This window comes from Orcinus orca, chromosome 3, assembly GCF_937001465.1.
Source record: "Orcinus orca chromosome 3, mOrcOrc1.1, whole genome shotgun sequence".
NCBI classification, from domain to species: Eukaryota; Metazoa; Chordata; class Mammalia; order Artiodactyla; family Delphinidae; genus Orcinus; species Orcinus orca.
In genome coordinates this window covers 96,961,314-96,984,596 of record NC_064561.1, presented here as the reverse complement: position 1 = coordinate 96,984,596, position 23,283 = coordinate 96,961,314, and the positions used below count along the sequence as shown (strand labels likewise).

At 37.0% G+C, this 23,283-nt stretch overlaps 1 protein-coding gene across 1 annotated transcript in view; it reads left to right on the top strand.

Moving 5' to 3' along the window:
* The first annotated feature begins 15,378 nt into the window (after positions 1 to 15,378).
* Positions 15,379 to 23,283, top strand: part of FER (FER tyrosine kinase) — a 622,960-nt gene continuing 615,055 nt past the window's right edge. The window contains exon 1 of the mRNA XM_049707497.1: positions 15,379 to 15,398. The gene's annotated coding sequence lies outside the window, so the exon portion shown is untranslated. The remainder of the gene's footprint in view (positions 15,399 to 23,283) is intronic.

Sequence of the window (23,283 nt, the reverse complement as noted above, 5' to 3'; positions counted from 1 at the left end):
CAATCTACAGATTCAATGCAATCCCTATCAAACTATCAATGCATTTTTCACAGAACTAGAATAAAAAATTTCACAATTTGTATGGAAATACAAAAGACCCTGAATAGCAAAAGCAACCTTGAGAAAGAAAAACGGAGCTAGAGGAATCAGGCTCCCTGACTTCAGATTATACTACAAAGCTACAGTAATCAAGACAGTATGGTACTGGCACAAAAACAGAAATATAGATCAATGGAACAAGATAGAAAGCCCAGATAAACCCATGCACATATGGTCACCTTATCTTTGATAAAGGAGGCAAGAATATACAATGGAGAAAAGACAGCCTCTTCAATAAATGGTTCTGGGAAAACTGGACAACTACATGTAAAATAATGAAATTAGAACACTCCCTAACACCATACACAAAAATAAACTCAGAATGGATTAAAAACTTAAATGTAAGGCCAGATACTATAAAACTCTTAGAGGAAAACATAGGCAGAACACTCTATAACATGAATCACAGCAAGATCCTTTTTGACCCACCTCCTTGAGAAATGGAAATAAAAACAGAAATAAACAAATGGGACCTAATAAAAGTTAAACGCTTTTGCACAACAAAGGAAACCGTAAACAAGACCAAAAGACAACCCTCAGAATGGGAGAAAATATTTGCAAACGAAGCACCTGACAAAGGATTAATCTCCAAAATATACATGCAGCTCAATGTCAAAGAAACAAACAACCCAATCCAAAAATGGGCAGAAGACCTAAATAGACATTTCTCCAAAGAAGATGTACAGATTGCCAACAAACCCATGAAAGGATGTTCAACATCACTAATCATTAGGGAAATGCAAATCAAAACTACAATGAGGTATCACCTCACACTGGTCAGAATGGCTATCAGTAAAAATATCTACAACCAATAAATGGCTGGAGAGTGTATGGAGGAAAGGGAACCCTCTTGCACCATTGATGGGAAGGTAAATTGATACATCCACTATGGAGAACAGTATGGAGATTCCTTAAAAAACTAAAAATAGACTACCATATGACCCAGCAGTCCCACTCCTGCTCATATACCCTGAGAAAACCATGATTCAAAAAGAGTCATTTACCACAATATTCATTGCAGCACTATTTACAAGAGCCAGGACATGGAAGCAGCCTAAGTGTCCATTGACAGATGAATGGATAAAGAAGATATGGCACATACATACAATGGAATATTACTCAGCCATAGAAAACAATTGTGTTATTTGTAGTGAGGTGGATGGACCTAGAGTCTGTAATACAGAGTGAAGTAAGTCTGAAAGAGAAAAACAAATACTGTATGCTAACACGTATATATGGAATCTTAAAAAAAAAAAAAAGGCTCTCACGAATGTTGGGTCAGGAGAGGAATAAAGACACAGACATAGAGAATGGACTTGAGGACACTGAGGGGGGAGATAAGCTGGGATGAAGTGAGAGAGTAGCACTGACATATATACACTACCAAATGTAAAATAGATAGCTAGTGGGAAGCAGCCTTATAGCACAGGGAGATCCGCTCGGCGCTTTGTGACCACCTAGGGGGGTAGACTAAGGAGGGTGGGAGGGATATGCAAGAGGGAGGGGATATGGGGATATATGTATACATATAGCTGATTTACTTTGTTATACAGCAGAAACTAACACAACATTGTAAAGCAATTATACTCCAATAAAGCTGTTAAAAAAATGTAACTACAAAGAAAAGTAAATAATTCTAAATACATTTCTGTTATTGCATTTTATGCAATTCCTAAAGAATAATGCAAGTAAATTTAAGATTTTTTCCACTATAGATCCAAAATCATATTTGTATCACTGTACTGTGCAAAGCATATTTGCAGTTCAGAAGTAGGTAGATATTTTTTAAAATATCATATTACTCATGATTGTATATAATAAGACTCCTTGGCTAGTTATTTCTGTGTGTATGATAAAACATCCTATGATCTACTTAGTAAAGCACTCCAAAAAAATGAGGAGGATAAAATTTTTAAAATGTGATTATGGAACTAACATAGAAAGTCTTCCAAGGGGAAAAAAAAAGGCCTTGCTTGTTTTGACTCACAAAATTATAATATAGAAATTCCTTCATTATTAATAACTGAATATTAATATGAAACCACTCCTTTTAAAAAACTGATGAATTGAGGTATATAATGTTGTAAATTAAAATTTAACCACATACAGCAGATTCTTAGGAGAAAAGATTGTGTGACGAAGATAAGAAATTTCCAATTTTCAGATTGCTTTTCAATTTTCTTCCTGTTAAAATAAAAAGTGTCATTGAATTTACACTTTTGTCTTCCTCTCATCCTCCTATAAGGTTAAGAATTTCAGAGAGTGAAAGTTCTGCTTGGTTGAGTTTTATAATAAGAATCTTCAAGTCAAATCCAATTAGGGTGGCCTTCAAGGACTAACTCAATTCTATATTTATACTGATATTCAGCTTCAACTTGTGAAAAAGCAAACCAAACAAGCATATTGTCTTGGACTTAGGGAAATTTAAAGTCCAGAGAGATTTCCATTGTGATGTTATATCGAAAATTGGGACTTAGCTTGGAGCCAAAGCAGTGAAGCCTTGTGGAAGGGCCAGTAGGTTAATGGTAGAGCACCAAAGAAAGGCCAACAATTGGGAAGGGGAACTAAGCACAAAAGCAGGCAACAATCTGATAACTGATGACATCTGTCACAAGCAGGTTACGTGCTAAGCAAGGAGTGGTAAGACAGGGGAGAGAATACTCATGTTGCTTCCATGAGAAGGAGAGAAAAGTGTTCTATGCCAGACTGGTCAGATTTAGAGGACATTTTCATATGATAACTATTGTTTTTTATGTGCATTTTGTTTCTCCCTACTGCATGTATAGTTGACAACTTTAAACGCTTTTTTGAATATCTAATCTTTCTAGATGTTACGAAGCACATGATACATGTTAAATGTAGAAGTAGTAACACATCACATTTTGTAAATATATTTTTGTTAAAATTCATATGAAATGTTTTTTGGGAGGAATAGCCAAAGCACCTCTTTAAGCAGTACACACGGGAGGGCAGAGGAGAAGGAAGTAGAGCTCTATGCCACAGTGTTTATACCGAGGCAAGAATTAACCACTGTCTCTTGTGTTCCTGTGTTTTATTTTACTTTGCTATGTATATTGTGTGTATCATGGACAAATGAGTCCTAATTTACAACATCTAGTCTTTGTAGATGTTAAAGAGGTTGCAGTGTATGACAAAACTAGACTTAATAACCAGTAAATTTTGTACATTTTGCACAAAAAATCCTGGGAAAAATTATCTTCTGAAAATTTGAGCATTATATCCTGCTGGGTTGATAGAGGAATGAGAGGAGGAAAGGATTTTAGGCCAGCATATTCACATTTTGAAGATACTTTCAGATTAGAACTGTTGTTACATGTGTGCAGTTTATTCAAGACTGTTGTGTATATAATGGAGAAATTAAGTCCTTATTTGAAACACTTAATCTGTCTAGATATTTAGAAGTGCCTGGTGTGTGTAAAATGTAGAGGTAGTAAAATATCACTTTTTAAATACCTTTTTGCTAAAATTCATAGGAAATATTGTCTTTGGAGACTAGAATTGTTAAATCACCTCTGTGAGCAGTATACTATTATCTATACTTGTTCATTCGTTTGGAGGAAGTGGGAGGGAAAAAATTGCAAAAGGTAAAGGCTAGTATGATCACATTTGGAAAATGAGTCCTAATTTTGCAACACCTAATCTCTAGTTGTTAAAGAAGTTGCCAGTATATGACAAAGTATTTAGTAATACTAGCACATTTTGTACCCTTTGTGTTGAAATTCAGGGGAAACTTGTCTTCTGTAAATGACTTTCAGATATGAATTTGTTCAGCCACCTCCAAGCATTACACGTGCCTTTACTTGTCCACTGGATTGGTGGTGGAGAATAGGAGATGAGGAGGGAATTGTTTAAGGCCAAAATGGTCATATTTAAAAGATACCTCAAATTATAACCATTGTTATGTGCATGCAGTTTTATTTAGCAGTGCTGTCTGTGTACATAGCAGACAAGTAAGTTCTTATACCTAGTATTTCTAGATATTTAGAAGTGTTCAATGTATTTAAGAGTAGAAGTAGTAAATAGCACTTTTTGTAAATAGCTTTAAAAAATTGATGGGAAATATTGTCTTTGGAAAAATGAAATGGCTAAACCACCTCAATGAACAATATACTCTTTGTACTTGTTCATTGGGTTGAGGAGGTAGAAGGGAAGAAATTCCAAAAGGTGTTTTGTTAGTGTGTAATAGAAAATTTTAGCTTATCTGTATGTTACGTTTAACTGAACTTTGCTGTACAATTATTTTTACCCACCTATCTATCCTTCTTTGGTTACTAAATCCTGCTTTCCTCTCAGAATCATCTCATCCATTTTCATTTCATGAAATGAAACTTCCTCAGGGAAGTTCAGGTGACTCATCTAGCCAATCAGAACACTGCATTCCCTAATTTGTAGTTATTGGTTCAGAGATGGACACACACCCAGTCAGAGTTAATGAAATAGAATAAGACTTTTTGCTGGGTCTGCTGAAGGAAAGGCATAATTTTTTGCTGTTAGACTTAAACCTGGAAGGTTGTTGGCATGAGATTATTGGTACCATCTTGTCACTATCTGGAAGATAAGAATGAAGAAATGGAAAAGTTGCAGAGCCACAGAAAACTGGAGACACACTAGATCCTGATGACGTTGTTCCATCTCCTTAATTCAGCCATTTCTGAAGCCAGATCCACACTGGACCCATCAGGTACATGAAGCAATAAATCCTTATTTGATAAGCTACTTCTGGTTGAATTTTTTGAAACTTGGAACCAAGAGAGTTATGAACGATCAACTGAACAGCATGATAATTTGTTAAGAAATAAGCCAACTGGTGTACCATTTTTTTCTTGCCCTTACTCCTGAAAAGGAGGTCAACACAGTGTTTCTGAAAGTCTGAGCACATCTCCAGGCGGAAGTTAAGTGTTTTTCCATTTCAGGCTCACTGAAGCGACTTGCCGTAAAACAACAATAATCCTTTATTACCTCTTATGATTTCTGTGAGTGGGGATGACTTATCCCTGCTCCACAGTGTTCAGGGGCTGAAATCTTCTGAAGGCTTATTCATTCACCAATCTTATTGTTGATCCTGGCTGTTGGCTGAGGACCTAGCTGAGGTTGTAGGGCAAAACACCCACATGTGGTCTCTCTATATGGTTCGAGCTTCCATACAACATAGTGGCTGGGTTCCAATGGCAAGTGTCCTGAGAGAGAGATCAGACAGAAGTCACAGAGCATTACTTCCTCCACATTTTGTTAGAAGTGAGTACTGCCTACATTCAGGGAGAGAGGAATTAGATTTCATCTTTTGAAAAAAGGAGTGTCAAAGAATTTGTAGACGTGTTTTGAAACTACCACAAAGGAGAAGGGGAAAAAGAAGAGTTTCCCTGACACTAGGGAAAACTGGAACAGTGTATTTTTCTGATAAACAATTCCTTCCAGATTTCTCATTATATGTATTTAGGTATGCTTGGGAGAAATGATGTGGGTTTCTCTAGCAGCTTTTCTGTGCGTTTTCCAAAGTGGACTCTTGGGGATATTATGTAGCCATTATGATTTTCTGAAAGTTTCTGGTTTCTATATTATTTCCCACTAACAGAATCAGGACTCCTTGGAAAAATGGTCGATTCTAGGTGTAGGGCAGGTAAACAACAAGCTGTTTTGCCAAAAAACAAACAGTAGTCAAAGATTAATGGAGGTGTATTAAAAGAACACAGGAACCAGCTTGAAGGGACTCCCACCAGTGAAACTTGAGATAACTTTAGCAAAAGAAGGATAATTATAATTTATGGTTAAAAAGAAGTTGAATAAATAAAACTTCATGAGGCTTGTTGGGTGCACACAAGAATAGGTGCATTTCTGACATTGGCTATTAAGAAAAGGATGTGTGATGTAGGGCAAGAGTTGCTAGGCTGATCAGGTAATCGCTAAGACAAAGTGAAAATTAGATGGATCACCTAAAATTGAAAGAAGCTCACCAAGGCTCTGACTTGTACAGTATACAAAAAAGAAATAAAGAATAATGTATATGTTGGAAACCTTCCCACCACTGTCCATTGGGTAAAGAACATATTTCAAATCTGTTTTCAGCCAAAGTATATTCAAAATGTGCATTTTTAAAGAAAATGTTTTTCTTTTGTGATATTTGCAAATTCTGGAGAAGTGACTCATGCCCACCCAAAATGTGCACATAGGTTGGGAATTCCCTGGAGGTCCAGTGGTTAGGATTCTGCACTTCCACTGCAGGGGGCATGGGTTCAATCCCTGGTTAGGGAACAAAGATCCCACATGCTGCGCAACATGGACAAAAAAAACCCAAAAAAGCAGAAAAAAGAAAAAAAATGTGCATATAGGACTTACGAAGGCCGAAGGCTGATTTTGAATATGGCATATGTTTCCCACAGGAATTATCTGCATGCAAAATGACAGGATCTGACTACTTATGTGTAAAATCATTTAACTGCAAGTGACATTGATGTAGTGCAACTTCAGGAATAATCTGGACCCCCAAATATACCATAAATGTGGAGCACTAGAGCTTTCAGATGTAAGAACCTGACTAATTGCTCTCCTGCTCCAGAAATAGTGGAAAATATTTTGAAAAGAGATTCAAATTAATTATCTGTAGTCTGACTTATACATTCTTTTTATCTGTGCCTTCTGACCTCCAAGCAGTTCAGCTTTCCCATTAGTCCTATAGACCACTTCAGTGTCCCCAAGGCAACCATGAATGAGAAGAAAGAATAGCTAGAGAGGTCTCTAACTCAGGCAAAAGTTCACCTAGTCAGCTGAATGAACACAAGGCTGTGTCCCACAGTGTCCTAAGTCTACAGTGCCTAGGACAGATTGGGGACTCAGTCAATGTGTTAAACTGAACATTTGGTATTAAACTCAGTCAAATTATTCAAAACAATGGCAAAGCTGCACTGACTCACAGATCACTAGGCTGAGACCATTCTCCTTATGAGGTTACAGCTACAATCAAGAGAAGACAACCAAGATTTTAAATCTAACCTCTCTGTTTTTCAAACTCCCCTCCTTTCTTTACCTTACACAGGGCAAAGCCTGCATGTCCATTATGGCAAAAAAAGACCATGCTCAACCAGAGAGCACCCAGAGATCCTATTTGAGGGGCTGTTATTCAAACTGTTAAACCACAGTGACTCATAGTTTTGCATTGCCAATTTGAAGTGAAGAGTGAAATTTGAAGCTGAGAAAAGCAATCAGCATGAGTGTACAAACCATGCAGATGGCAAAGATGTCGACAATAAACTTTGTCATGACATCAATAGACTCACATTCATCTAGGAGAGAAGTGCAGGCACACGGTGAATTCGAATGTAACTTCCATCCCCAGTCAATTAGCAACCTCAACATGCTTCCTCAACATGGAGGAAGAAAGAATTTCCAACTGAAAATCTTTCTGTATTTAAAAAAAAAGACTAGAAAACCTTTCCAGGGAAGCCTAGGTTCCTAAAGTTGGCTCATTAGTGGAACAAAAAGTTGATTGTAAATGAAAGAGGCTGAGGTACAAAATCAGGGAGTAAGAAAATCAGAAAGAATTACTCTTCCTTGATATATGAAGTAATATGTAGCAACTACTAGAAAACTGGTACGTCCTTGAGCAGAGTTTTACTTCCACACACCTAGAAATCCCAAAATACACTCACTGTGAAACAGAATTAATTCCCCACTGTAAACCAGGGTAAAAACAATCCTTTGGGAATGACTCAGATAATTATTATTATTATTTTTTTGATCCTACAAACTGAGACTATCCCAATCCATTTTGTAAGTGAGAAGAATTTTAGGGGAAAAAGTTTCGAATTATCACTAGGATAACTGGAGTCAAGAAATCTAGAATTTAAGGAGATACTGGAGAACATCCACCCAGTTATTTCCTTAGGCTCATGATTCTGTCCTTATAAACCACATGCCTTTCACCGTCATTTTTCCTCCTAAATAAATTAACCCCTGAAAATCCAATTTATTTGGAATAAGTAGCTTGGTCAATCAAACACTCTGAGCCATTAGAATGTATTATACTTACAGGCTTAGCAATAATTGAAGTAAGTGAGCTAAGAAAGAAGAATAAACAATTCTACTACCGTCCACACTTATCTGAGTCTAGTTTCCTGTAACTGGATTAAGGTCAGCTGAAAAATAAAAGTTAAAAACAAAATTAATTTTAGGGAAAAAACATTTCAGTTAAGCACTTCTCAAATATATGACTTTCAAAAGAAGGTCCTTGTTATGGATAAGTAGTATCCAAGTTTTAAACCCGGCCTTTAGAAGCACATCTTCTGCCAAAGCTGGGAGACCAGGCGTTGTTTGGCTCTATCTTTTATACCAGTCAGGACACAGGCTGTGTGACATGAACTCACTGTGATATCAATTGTCTTTCATAGAATTCTGAATTCTGGTTCATGTTCAGGCATGTTATAGAAAAATAAAATGTTAGAATATTAGTTTTAATCCTTTCATTATAGGTCTTTCACTTTTGAGGTTTTCGTTTTCTCCAAAGAAAATTTTCAGGGTTTGTCTAATCAAAAACCTATTTGGGAATTCAATTTTTAAAAATGGAACAAAAATCAGGCAACTGGGGAGGATAATCATGTCTTTAAAAGTCTAATCGTAGAAGAATGTTAAAATTTTATGTTTTAGTCACAAAATGGAACACTATGTAGTCATTTTAAATGATCCATATATATGTTGACATTGAAAAGATTTTTCATACTATATGATTAAGTGAAAACAAAGTTACAAAAGAGAAGGTAAACACTTATTCTCATCAGGTTTGTGTGACTACTAATTTCAGTAACTCAACCATGTCAGTCCAATTAACTGAGGGTTATTTTAGCTACAAAGGGATTCTTATGGATTTCCAGAAACATAAACCACAGTACAGTAGGGCATCATGAAAACAGTTGTGGAATATGGGAGGACATCTAGCCCTGGGACAATTCTCTTCAGATATACAATGACAACACAGGAAGTAAAATATGACCAAGGGCTACTTTAAATTATTTTATTCTGCTTTTTCACCTTAGCTTTTTGTTTCACTGAAAATTCTTAATAATTGTCTTTCATTCAAAGCTTTTTTTTTTGATTTTTTTCACACACACACACACACACACACACACACACTGTATTTTATTTTTACTAGAGATAAACTGACACCAAGCATTGTAAATGGATCACCACAACAAAAGCAACAATGATTGCAATTACCAAACACGAAACACACTCATAATATTGACATTCAGTCCAGTAATCCTCCACTGTAACAGCTCCTTTACTTTGCAGTGAAAATTGATTTGTATATTTTTTGCCTCTGAGTCCTTGTGGGATTTTTTTTTTTATTCAAACAGAAAGTCACAAAAATTATAATCATCCTCATCAGTTCACTCAGTCCCATGTAATTAATTTTTTTTCATCTTCATCTTTTGTTAGCACTTTTCTGAATTCATCAGTTTTCCATTAGAGTTCTGAAAATGCTTATTCATTCAGTCCAGCAGTATAGTCAGTTACTAGAAACCTGTACTTGTACAGTCCAGCAGTATAGTCAGTTACTAGAAACCTGTACAAGGAAAAGGAATTCCATGAATTCCTTGAAGGTGAAACCGTTTTATAGGAACAGTTTTGCAAAAGCATCAGAGTACACCCAGAACTGTCTGTAAATGACAAAAGACTTAAAAATGACCATGGTTAAAGATTTGATGAAAGTTCATAATAATGCAATTAACAAGGAAATTCAGTTATTTCTGAGATACACATTTTAAAGTAATAATTAGAATTATGACTTATTATACGAGAACATATAAGATTTTTAGAAATTTCATGTAATGTCTGAAACATTTATATTAACATATTTCCATACAAATAACCCAAAGAAAGTTTAGTATTAGTTTTTGTTTGTTTGTTTGTTTATACTGCAGGTTCTTATTAGTCATCAGTTTTATACACATCAGTGTATACATGTCAATCCCAATCTTCCAATTCAGCACACCACCATCCCCACCCCACCGCAGTTTTCCCAGCTTGGTGTCCATACGTTTGTTCTCTACATCTGTGTTTCAACTTCTGCCCTGCAAACCAGTTCATCTGTACCATTTTACTAGGTTCCACATTCATGCGTTAATATACGATATTTGTTTTTCTCTTTCTGACTTACTTCACTCTGTATGACAGTCTCTAGGTCCATCCACGTCTCAACAAATGACTCAGTTTCGTTCCTCTTTATGGCTGAGTAATATTCCATTGTATATATATACCACATCTTCTTAATCCATTCGTCTGTCGATGGGCATTTAAGTAGCTTCCATGACCTGACTATTGTAAACAGTGCTGCAGTGAATATGGGGGTGCATGTGTCTTTTTGAATTATGGTTTTCTATGGGTATATGCCCAGTAGTGGGATTGCTGGATCATATGGTAATTCTATTTTCAGTTTTTTAAGGAACCTCCATACTGGTCTCCATAGTGGCTGTATCAATTTACATTCCCACCAACAGTGCAAGAGGGTTCCCTTTTCTCCACACCCTCTCCAGCATTTGTTGTTTGTAGATTTTCTGATGATGCCCATTCTAACTGGTGTGAGGTGATACCTCATTGTAGTTTTAATTTGCATTCCTCTAATAATTAGTGATGTTGAGCAGCGTTTCATGTGCTTCTTGGCCATCTCTATGTCACCCTTGGAGAAATATCTATTTAGGTCTTCTGCACATTTTTGGATTGGGTTGTTTGTTTCCTTAATATTGAGCTGCGTGAGCTGTTTATATATTTTGGAGATTAATCCTTTGTCCGTTGATTCATTGGCAAATATTTTCTCCCATTCTGAGGGTTGTCTTTTGGTCTTATTTATGGTTTCCTTTGCTGTGCAAAAGCTTTTAAGTTTCATTAGGTCCCATTTGTTTATTTTTGTTCTTATTTCTATTACTCTAGGAGGTGGATCAAAAAAGATCTTGCTGTGATTTATGTCAAAGAGTGTTCTTCCTATGTTTTCCTCTAAAAGTTTTATACTGTCTGGTCTTACATTTAGGTCTTGAAGCCATTTTGAGTTTATTTTTGTGTATGGTGTTAGGGAGTGTTCTAATTTCATTCTTTTACATGGAGCTCTCCAGTTTTCCAAGCACCACTTATTGAAGAGACTGTCTTTTCTCCATTTTATATCTTTGCCTCCTTTGTCCTAGATTAGTTGACCATAGGTGCATGGGTTTATCTCTGGGCTTTCTATCTTGTTCCATTGATCTCTGTTTCTGTTTTTGTGCCAGTACCATATTGTCTTGATTACTGTAGCTTTGTAGTATAGTCTGAAATCAGGGAGCCTGAATCCACCAGCTCCATTTTTTTCCCTCAAGACTGCTTTGGCTATTCGGGGTCTTTTGTGTCTCCATACAAATTTTAAGATGATTTGTTCTAGTTCCATAAAAAATGCCATTGGTAACTTGATAGGGATTGCATTGAATCTGTAGTTTGCTTTAGGTAGTATAGTCATTTTCACAATATTGATTCTTCCAATCCAAGAACATGGTATATCTCTCCATCTGTTGGTATCATCTTTAATTTCTTTCATCAGTGTCTTATAGTTTTCTGCATACAGGCCTTTTGTCTCCCTAGGTAGGTTTATTCCTACATATTTTATTCTTTTTGTTGCAATGGTAAATGGGAGTGTTTCCATAATTCCTCTTTCAGATTTTTCATCATTAGTGTATAGGAATGCAAGAGATTTCTGTGCATTAATTTTGTATCCTGCAACTTTACCAAATTCATTGATTAGCTCTAGAACTTTTCTGGTGGCATCTTTAGGATTCTCTGTGTTTCCTATCATGTCATCTGCAAACAGTGACAGTTTTACTTCTTTTTCCAATTTGGATTCTTTTTATTTCTTTCTCCTCTGATTTCCGTGGCTAGTACTTCCAAAGCTATGTTGAATAATAGTGGTGAGAGTGGACATCCTTGTCTTGTTCCTAATCTTAGAGGAAATGCTTTCAGTTTTTCACCATTGAGAATGATGTTTGCTGTGGGCTTGTCATATATGGCCTTTATTATGTTGAGGTAGGTTCCCTGTATGCCCACTTTCTGGCAAGTTTTTATCATAAATGGGTGTTGAATTTTGTCAAAAGCTTTTTCTGCATCTATTGAGATGATCATATGGTTTTTCTTCTTCAGTTTGTTAATATGGTGTATCACATTGATTGATTTGCGTATATTGAAGAATCCTTACATCCCTGTGATAAATCCCACTTGATCATGGAGCTTGATCCTATTACCATGTTGTTGAATTCTGTTTGCTAGTATTTTGTTGAGGATTTTTGCATCTATATTCATCAGTGATATTGGCCTGTAATTTTCTTTTTTTGTAGTATCTTTGTCTGGTTTTGGTATCAGGGTGATGGTGACCTCATAGAATGACTTTGGGTGTGTTCCTTCCTCTGCAATGTTTTGGAAGAGTTTGAGAAGGATGGGTGTTAGCTCTTCTTTAAATGTTTGATAGAATTCACCTGTGAAGCCATCTGGTTCTGGACTTTTGTTTGTTGGAAGATTTTAAATCACAGTTTCAATTTCATTACTTGTGATTGGTCTGTTCATATTTTCTATTTCTTCCTGATTCAGACTTGGAAGGTTATACCTTTCTAAAAATTTGTCCATTTCTTCCCGGTTGTTCATTTTTTTGGCATAGAGTTGCTTGTAGTAGTCTCTTAGGATGCTTTGTATTTCTGCGGTGTCTGTTGTAACTTCTCCTTTTTCATTTCTAATTTTATTGATTTGAGTCCTCTCTCTCTTTTTCTTGATGAGTCTGGCTAATGGTTTATCAATTTTGTTTATCTTCTCAAAGAGCCAGGATTTAGTTTTATTGATCTTTGCTATTGTTTTCTTTGTTTCTATTTCATTTATTTCTGGTCTGATCTTTATGATTTCTTTCCTTCTACTAACTTTGGGTTTTGTTTGTTCTTCTTTCTCTAGTTCCTTTAGCTGTAAGGTTAGATTGTTTACTTGAGATTTTTCTTGTTTCTTGAGGTAGGCTTGTATTGCTATAAACTTCCCTCTTAGAACTGCTTTTGCTGCATTCCATAGGTTTTGGATCATGGTGTTTTCATTGTCATTTGCCTCTAGATATTTTTTGATTTCCTCTTTGATTTCTTCAGTGATCTCTTGGTTGTTTAGTAACATATTGTCTAGCCTCCATGTGTCTGTGTTTTTTATGTTTTTTTCCCTGTAATTCATTTCTAATCTCATAGCGTTGTGGTCAAAAGATACTTGATACGACTTCAATTTTCTTAAATTTAAAGAGGCTTGATTTGTGACCCAAGATATGATCTATCCTGAAGACTGTTCCGTGTGCACTTGAGAAGAAAGTGTAATCTGCTGTTTTTGGAGGAATGTCCTATAAATATCAAGTAAATCGATCTGGTCTATTGTGTCATTTAAAGCTTCTGTTTCCTTATTTATTTTCATTTTGGATGATCTGTCCATTGGTGTAAGTGAGGTGTTAAAGTCCCCCACTATTATTGTGTTACTGTCGATTTCCTCTTTTATAGCTGTTAGCAGTTGCCTTAAGTATTGTGGTGCTCCAATGTTGGGTGCATATATATTTATAATTGTTGTATCTTCTTCTTGGATTGATCCCTTGATCATTATGTAGTGTCCTTCCTTGTCTCTTGTAACATTCTTTATTTTAAAGTTTATTTTATGTGATATGAGTATTGCTACTCCAGCTTTCTTTTGATTTCCATTTGCATGGAATATCTTTTTCCATTCCCTGACTTTCAGTCTGTATGTGTCCCTAGGCCTGAAGTAGTTCTCTTGTAGATAGCATATATATGGGTTTTGGTTTTGTATCCATTCAGTAAGCCTGGGTCTTTTGGTTGGAGCATTTAATCCAGTCACGTTTAAGGTAATTATCGATATGTGTGTTTCTATCCATTTTCTTAACTGTTTTGGGTTTGTTTTTGTTGATCATTTTCTTCTCTTGTGTTTCCCACTTAGAGAAGTTCCTTTAGTATTTGTTGTAGAGCTGGTTTGGTGGTGCTGAATTCTCTTAGCTTTTGCTTGTCTGTAAAGCTGTTGATTTCTGCATCGAATCTGAATGAGATCCTTGCCTGGTTAGAGTAATCTTGGTTGAAAGTTCTTCCCTTTCATCACTTTAAGTATATCATGCCACTCCCTTCTGGCTTGTAGAGTTTCTACTGTGAAATCAGGTGTTAACCTTATGGAAGTTCCCTTGTATGTTATTTGTTGTTGTTCCCTTGCTGCTTTCAATAATTTTTCTTTGTCTTTAATTTTTGCCAATTTGATTACTGTGTGTCTCGGCATGTTTCTCCTTGGGTTTATCCTGCCTGGGACTCGCTGTGCTTCCTGGACTTGGGTGGCTATTTCCTTTCCCATGTTAGGGAAGTTTTCGACTATAATGTCTTCAAATATTTTCTCTGGTCCTTTCTCTCTCTCTTCTCCTTCTGGGACCCCTATAGTGCGAATGTTGTTGCATTTAATGTTGTCCCAGAGGTCTCTTAGGCTGTCTTCATTTCTTTTCATTCCTTTTTCTTTATTGTGTTCTGTAGCAGTGAATTCCACCATTCTGTCTTCCAGGTCACTTATCCGTTCTTCTGCCTCAGTTATTCTGCTATTGATTCCTTCTAGTGTAGTTTTCATTTCAGTTATTGTATTATTCATCTCTGTTTGTTTGTTCTTTAATTCTTCTAGGTCTTTGTTAAATGTTTCTTGCATCTTCTTGATCTTTGCGTCCATTCTTTTTCTGAGGTCCTTGATCATCTTCATTGTCATTATTGTGAATTCTTTTTCTGGAAGGTTGCCTATCTCCATTTAGTTGTTTTTCTGGGGTTTTATCTTGTTCCTTCATCTGGTACATAGCCCTCTGCCTTTTCATCTTGTCTCTCTTTCTGTGAATGTGGTTTTTGTTCCACAGGCTGCAGAATTGTAGTTCTTCTTGCTTCTGCTGTCTGCCCTCTGGTGGATGAGGCTATCTAAGAGGCTTGTGTAAGTTTCCTGATGGGAGCCACTGGTGATGGGTAGAGCTGACTTTTACTCTGGTGAGCAGAGCTCAGTAAAACTTTAATCCGCTTGATTGTTGATGAGTGGGGCTGGGTTCCCTCCCTGTTGGTTGTTTTGCCTGAGACAACCCAATGCTGGAGCCTACCTGGGCTCTTTGGTGGGGCTAATGACAGACTCTGGGAGGGCTCATGCCAAGGAGTACTTCCCAGAACTTCTGCTACAGGTGTCCTTGTCCCAAAAGTGAGCCACAGCCATCCCCCCTGCCTCTGCAGGAGACCCTCCAACACTAGCAGGTAGGTCTGGTTCAGTCTCCCCTGGGGTCACTGCTCCTTCCCCTGGGTCCTGATGCACACACTACCCTGTGTGTGCCCTCCAAGCATGGAGTCCCTCTTTCCCCCAGTCCTGTCAAAGTCCTGCAATCAATTCCCACTAGGCTTCAAAGTCTGATTCTCTAGGAATTCCTCCTCCCATTGCCAGATCCCCAGGTTGGGAAGCCTGATGTGGGACTCAGAACCTTCTCTCCAGTGGGTGGACTTCTGTGGTGTAAGTGTTCTCCAGTCTGTGAGTCACCCACCCAGCAGTTATGGGATTTGTTTTTACTGTGATTGCGCTCCTCCTACCTTCTCAATGTGGCTTCTCCTTTGTCTTTGGATGTGGGGTATCTTTTTTGGTGAGTTCCAGTGTCTTCCTGTCGATGATTGTCCAGCAGCTAGTTGTGAGTCTGGTGTTCTCTCAAGAGGGAGTTAGAGCATGCCCTTCTACTCCACCATCTTGGTTCCTCCTCAAAGCTATTTTAAAAACTTAAAAATTGAAAAGAAAATTATAGCTGAAGTTGTGAAAGCTAATAATGCCTTTATATCAGGATATTTTTAGTGTGCTCATAATTTGTATTTAGTTTTTTCAAACTTTTATATGAACATCTGTTTTCAACTATCTTGGGTATATTCATAAAAGTGGATTTGCTGGGTCAAATGGTAACTCTATGTTTAACATTCTGAGGAACTGCTAAACTATTTTCCAATATGGCTGCACCATTTTACATTCCCACCACTAATGTATGAATGTTTTAATTTCTCTGTATCCTCTCCCACACTTATTTTCCTTTTATTCTTTTTTTTGGCTATAGCCAAACTAACACGATACTAGTAGGTGTTAAGTGTATCTCATTATGGTTTTGGTTTGCCTTTTCTTAGTAACTAATTATATTGAGCATTTTTTCATGTTCTTGTTCACCATTTGTATATCTTCATTGGAGAAATGTGGATTCAAATTCTTTGCTCATTAAAAAAAGTTTTTTTGGGCTTCCCTGGTGGCATAGTGGTTAAGAATCTGCCTGCCAATGCAGGGAACATGGGTTTGAGCCCTGGTCCAGAAAGATCCCACATGCTGCAGAGCAACTAAGCCCGTGTGCCACAACTACTGAGCCTGTGCTCTAGAGCCTGCGAGCCACAACTACTGAGCCCACATGCCACAACTACTGAAGCCTGCACGCCTAGAACCCATGCTCCACAATGAGAAGCCACTGCAATGAGAAGCCCATGCACAGCAACAAAGAGTAGCCCCCACTCACCACAACTAGGGAAAAGCCTATGCACAGCAACAAAGACCCAATGTGGCCAAAAATAAAATAAATAAAAATAAATTGAAAAAAAATAACGTTTAGTAAAAAAAAAAAAGTTTTTTAAAAAGTATTGAGTAGTAATAGCTCTTTATGTATTATTAATACTAGATCCTTTTCAAATATATGATTTGCAAATATTTTCTCCCATACTGTGGATTGTCATTTCATTTTTTGTTAGTACCCTTTGAAAAAGAGAAGTTTTAAATTTTTATGAAATCCAATTTATCTTTATTTTTTTTTTGATGGCTTGTGCTTTGGTGTCATATTTAAGAAACTGCTGCCTATTCCAAGCTCACAAAGACTTACACTTTTGTTTTCTTTGAGAAAGTAAAATTTTCTGTAAGGAAAATGAACAATAGGGTTACATAAAGTATGGGGATCAGGGTGTCAGACAAGGCCTCTGTGGAAGTGACTTTTGAGCAAATATCTGAAAGAACAGAGGAAGTAATACAAGGAAATATATTCCAGGCAAAGAGAATATAATTGTCAGAGTCACTGGAGCCAGAATGGGTTTCATGTGTAGAAAGAGTAGCAAAAAGGCAAGCATAACTGGGTAGTATGAAGAGAGAGGTGGATGAGATGAATTAGAATTGGTAGGCAAGGGTATTGTAGATGCTCATGACTATAATAAAAAGTTTAGACTTCACTTTGATTGTCATGGGAAGGCATTGAAGGGTGTCATGTAGGGTTGATGTTTTAAGGGTTCACTCTGATTGCTCTGCAGGGGCCTAGAGTAGAAGGGAGACCAAGAAGGAGGCTAATACACTGTCCATGTGAGAGTTGATGGTGGCTCAGACTAGGCTAGTAGCAGTGGTGGTAATGAGAAGTGTTCAGATTCTGGTGTGAATTTACATTGTGAAGGTCAATTCTACGCAACTGATTGATGAGTTAAATGTGGTGTGGGGAAAAACAAAGGGAAACTAATTCATGTTCTTCTCTGGTTTCTTTGCTTCTCATTCATTCACCCAATAAATATTTTCTGAGCCCCTTTTATGTGTTGAGAACTGTGTTAGATACTGAAATTAAATGGTGCGCAATAACCAGACTTGGTGGCCTTAGTGTTTCTAGGATAATGGAGAGAGAGGTAGTATTCAAATAGTCACAAAAATAAAAATGAAAAATTTTAACTATAATGTATGCTATTAAGGGGAGTTCACAGACCTATGAGAGGCTATAAGAAAAGAATGGGTATCCTAAAAAGTGATGTTTCAGCAAAGTGGGAGAAGGAGTTGTCTAAGAAACAGGCAATAGTGTTCCAGGCACAGGGGCAGTACGTACAAAGTCCCAAGAACACAAGAACAAAGCACTAATAAAAGGCTCATGTGGATGCAGCGGAGAGATTATATGGTACCTTATTGCAAGCCGTGTGAAGATTTCTGTCTCCCTCTTATGTAAGATGGGAAGTCACTGATGAAATGTAAGGGGGTGGAGGATGGGGTGGGAGCAGTGGTGAGAAGATTGGATTTACACTTTTTTGTGGAGAATGGCTTAGAGAGGGGCTGGAGGGGTTGCAGGTAAGCCATTTACTCTAGGTGAGCAAGAACAATGTCTTGCACTAGGCTGGGGCTACCGGATGCATGATGGTGCCGTTCCCTGGGATGGAGAACAGGATGAGAACACTGCCCTGGCACAGAAACCCACTTGATTTCCTTTCCTCTGTTGTTCTCATAGTTTCTGCTCCCACAGCTTTGACTTTCATGTGACTCTTGCTTAATGTGCTCACCAAGGCCTCTCTCTTCCTACCTCTACTTCAGTGTCACTACTAACTGCTTCAGTTTCTCAGTTTCCCAATTCCAAATTCCTGGTAAAGGTTTCTTACTGGCCCAGTTATTCTTTTTACGGCAGGTCACATAGACCACGGTTGGATCACCAGCATTTGTGACAGATGCCCACTAGCCAGGTCCAATCAGCTTTGACCTTTAGAGCAGGGACATGATACAGGCCACATGGTAAAAACAGATGCAAAGGTGTTTGGGATTGGTGGACATTGATAGACACCTCCACTAAGATTCCATTTTGGGAAAAGGAGCTACATGTAGAGAGATAGATATCAACATATATAGAAATATATCTGATGTTGTATTTGGGTTTTTAAAAAATAAGCAGGAAACACTTTATTAAACTGCAGTAGGAAAGTGATCAAATACATTGTTCATTTTAAAACCATCAAAATAACCATCAATCGTTTTTATACAATATAACTTGAAAAAAAATCTTAGTAAACTAGCTTTTAAATCTTTTATATTAACAACAACCACAACAAAATCCAGGAGTCCACATTGGATAGAGAGAAGGAGGGAGAGAGCGAGACCCTATTTTCCACCTTCGGAGGGACAACAGTGCCATTCCTCACTCTGAAAATTGCAATGAAAGACAAAAAAGTAAACATTTACTAAGCCTTTTTAGGAGAAAATATAGTTTATTCCCAGCTCAGGGAAATGTCTTTATTACAGAAGAACATCAGCTAATAAATGTAGAAGGAATAAGTGAATAGAAAAAACACCGTTTTGCAACACCATTTGAAAAAATGTTCCAAATAAAAATAATCAATGGAGGCTAAAATCATGAGATGAAAGATTGTGAGGAGCAGAATATTTGAAGGGTTCTAAAATATCATCCCATGGATTACTTGCTAATTGCAAAGGAAGTAACATTCATTCCTAGTGGAGAGATCTGGTAATGATCAGTTTACCTAAGAGTTCAATCTTAACATCACTAACAGTGGGGAACCTTCACATTTTCTGCCTTCTCATGTGATACACTCTGAGAAGCATGTTATAACCTACAGAATGTTCTTGCCAAACATATTTAACCTCAGTCTAATTAAACTTTAGACCTTTTTGCTAATATGCAGGATATAATTTCAGAAGAGGAATAAGACATCAAGAAGAAAGAATCAGACAAATCCAAAATATGATATGAGACATTTTTCTATGACTGGTTTAATATCTTAAAAAGTCAATGTCAGAGAAAAAAAGAAACAGGGAGGGTAGAGACCTAAATACACACACACACTATAAAAGATAGTTGGATAAATTTAATGTAGAGCAGAATTAAAATGATATAATGATGAAATTACCATTATTTTTCTTAGGTATGATAATGGTACAGTGGTTTCATAGGAGAATGTCATCACTAGAGTCACCCACTTAGGCTGATCAAGGGTCCTGGTTTGCCCAGGACTGGAGGGGGTCCTCAAGACACAGACATTCACTTTAAAAACCAGGAAAATCCTGGGCAAGTAAGGATGAGCTTATCACCCTAAACCCACCAAAGAATTTGGGGGTGAAGTGACATGATATCTGCAATTGATTTTCAAATGTCTTGACAAAAAGTTATAAAAGATAAAACAAATTACAGTAAAATGTTAACATTTATTTGAGTAGTGTATATATGGTTATTATCTTACTACTCTTTCACCATTTATATATGTTTGAAATTTTTCATAATAAAATGTTGGGGAAAACATGTTTAGGTAACAAAAGATAATGCAAATATGAAATTAGACAGGACTGAAGTTCTATTAGAACCTGAAACTAAACTTATTAGAAAAAAATATTAGAAACAAAACCTATTAGAAACTGAAAATATAACAAAAGTGAATAGATTAATAGAAGAATTGAAAGATAAAATTAAGGAAATGTCCCAGAAAGTAGAGCAGAAGAACAAAAAGATGAAAAATAAGAGATCAAAATGAAAATCAAATTAGAATATTAATTTAGTAAGTTTTAATATTCAAATAACTGGAGTTCCAGAAAGAGGAAAGAAAGAAAAATAGAAAGGAAGAAATAATCAACAAAGTAAGTGAGGAAAGAATTCTAGAATAGCACAACTTAATTTCCAGGTTGAAAGGGCACGCAGTGTGCAATACTTATGGATGAAAAGAGATCTACGTTGAAGTACATCACTGTGAAATGTCAGGACACAGGACACAAAGAGAAAGAATGAAAAAGAAACCGGCCAAATATTGGGCTGGCCAAAAAGTTCATTCTAATACGTTAGAAGCTGGAATACTAAAGAACCTAGAATACTAACAATGTTGGAATCAGAACATTTTAGAATTTTCACTAGCAATATGGAATACTAAAGAACCTAGAATACTAATGAAGTTGGAATCAGAACATTTTAGAATTTTCACTAGCAATACTGGAAGCTTGAAGGTGATAGAGTAATGCCTTAAACAAAGAAAACGGTCCTAATCTAGGTATCTGTTCCCAGCCACTCAATGTGTAAGAGTAACATAAAGCATCTTCAGACATACGAGTTCCTCAAAGCATCCTCTTCCATTCCTGTATTTTCAGGGCTCTTGGAAATTAAGTCAAGAAAGAGGAAAACATAGGATAGAGGGACAAGGAGAGCCAATAGAATAGGAGACGGAATGCCAAGATGATGGTGAAAGGAGATACCAGGATGAGAGCTGTGCATCATACCTGGAGAACTACGATTCCAGATTGACGATGTCAGAAGTTTCTATAAGGTCCTTCCTTAGCAAGCTAAAATGGAGGTAATGCTAATGAGCCTGACAGTCTTGAGAGGAGCCTTTGACAGCTGATGGCAAGCCAGGGGATGAATTAGTGATAAGTAAATTAAAAAATCAAGACAATCATTAATTCTAAAGAAAAGAAAAAATTGTGCAAGAAAGAATAAGTTACCAGAGTTTACCATGTATTTCAACTATGGACAGCATTTATGTAATCATAATAAAATAAACCCTGATACTTATTAACCTAACAAAATTATGATACAGTCATATTGGGAGGACAAGGTAAAAGAAAGGGAACACATGAATGGTAGGATCAGGGGAGGAAAAGGAGCCAAACTCTATTTTTTAAAATGGGAAGACAATAATGTCTAAAATAAAAATTAATGATAAAAATTCAAGCACATTATTTCACGTCTTGGAGGTAAATACCAAAATTCAGCTAAGAGTTAAATGTGATGTCTCTTGGAGAGGTAGATGCTCTAGTGGGAATGGAGGACTTCTCTTTTTCATTAAAAACCTTGTAGAACTATTTGATTCTAAAGTATGTACATATAAAACTTAGGTTTTATTAGTTAAAAATAAAGATACAGAGAGCTGGTAAAGGATTGAGTCCAGAAAAATAGAACCTGTAACAAAACTTTTTTTTTTTTTTTTTTGCGGTACGCGGGCCTCTCACTGCTGTGGCCTCTCCCGCTGTGGAGCACAGGCTCCAGACGCGCAGGCTCAGCGGCCATGGCTCACGGGCCCAGCCGCTCCGCGGCATGTGGGATCTTCCCGGACCGGGACATGAACTCATGTCCCCTGCGTCGGCAGGCGGACTCTCAACCACTACGCCACCAGGGAAGCCCAACAAAACTTATTTTAAGGAGAGTATGGAACCATTTTTTTAAGTCTGTAGAAAAAATTAAGAAAAATAGCTCTTTTCAAAATGTAGTCTGAGAGACTTCCCTGGTGGTGCAGTGATTAAGAATCCGCCTGCCAATGCAGGGGACACGGGTTTGAGCCCTGGTCCGGGAAGCTCCCACATGCCGGGGAGCAACTAAGCCTGTGTGCCACAACTACTGAGCCCGTGTGCCATGCCTAGAGCCTGTGCTCCACAACAAGAGAAGCCACTGCAATGAGAAGCCCATGCACCTCGATGAAGAGTAACCCCCTCTACAACAAAGAGTAGCCCCTGCTCGCTGCAACTAGAGAAAGCCCACGAGTAGCAACAAAGACCCAACGCAGCCAAACATAAATAAATAAATTTATTTTTAAAAAAAGCAGTCTGAGAAAGTTATAAAACATTTAATACATCCATAATGGCAATGTATAAAATAGATAATAAGGGCCTACTGAATAGCGCAGGGAACTCTTCTCAATACTCTGTAATGACCTATATGGGAAAAGAATCTAAAAAAGCATGGATATATATATATATAACTGATTCACTTTGCTGTACAGCAGAAACTAACACAACATTTTAAATCAACTATACTCCAATAAAAATTTAAAAAAACCAAAATGGCAATGTTTGTGACACACATCCAAGCATAAAATACTTAAACGGTGTTAAAGAAATACATCAAGTTATTTCCAATGGAAAACTAAGGCATATTGCTGAAAACAGACAGGAGCGTGGTGGGTGGAAAAATGAACAAGGAACAAAATAGATGTGTAATCATTTTTAAGAAATAAGTATGATTTGGGTCAGCATCATCTGGTTGTTATGTCGACAGATTAAAAAGTTGTGGTGCAGCTATTGAAAGAGAAAAGTTGTAAGCAACCAGAGCACAGAAGAACTATGTCTAACAGAAGGCCGGATCTGCATAGAGGGCACATCCTACCAGGACAACCCCCAAGGAGGAGAGAGGGAGAATGCTGCCTAATTGATGGATGTAGGTGCCAATGGATCATTGTATCTGAGCCCTCCAAATCTTATTTACAAAATTAATTTAAAACAGGCTTGAATAAGAATCTAGTTATATTAAAAATGCTTGGATGATTATAAACAATTGGCAAATGATTAATGACAGCATAATTAAGTCTAAAGCAATGTGTAGTGGGGTGTTGCAAGGGTCCATATTGGGTCTGG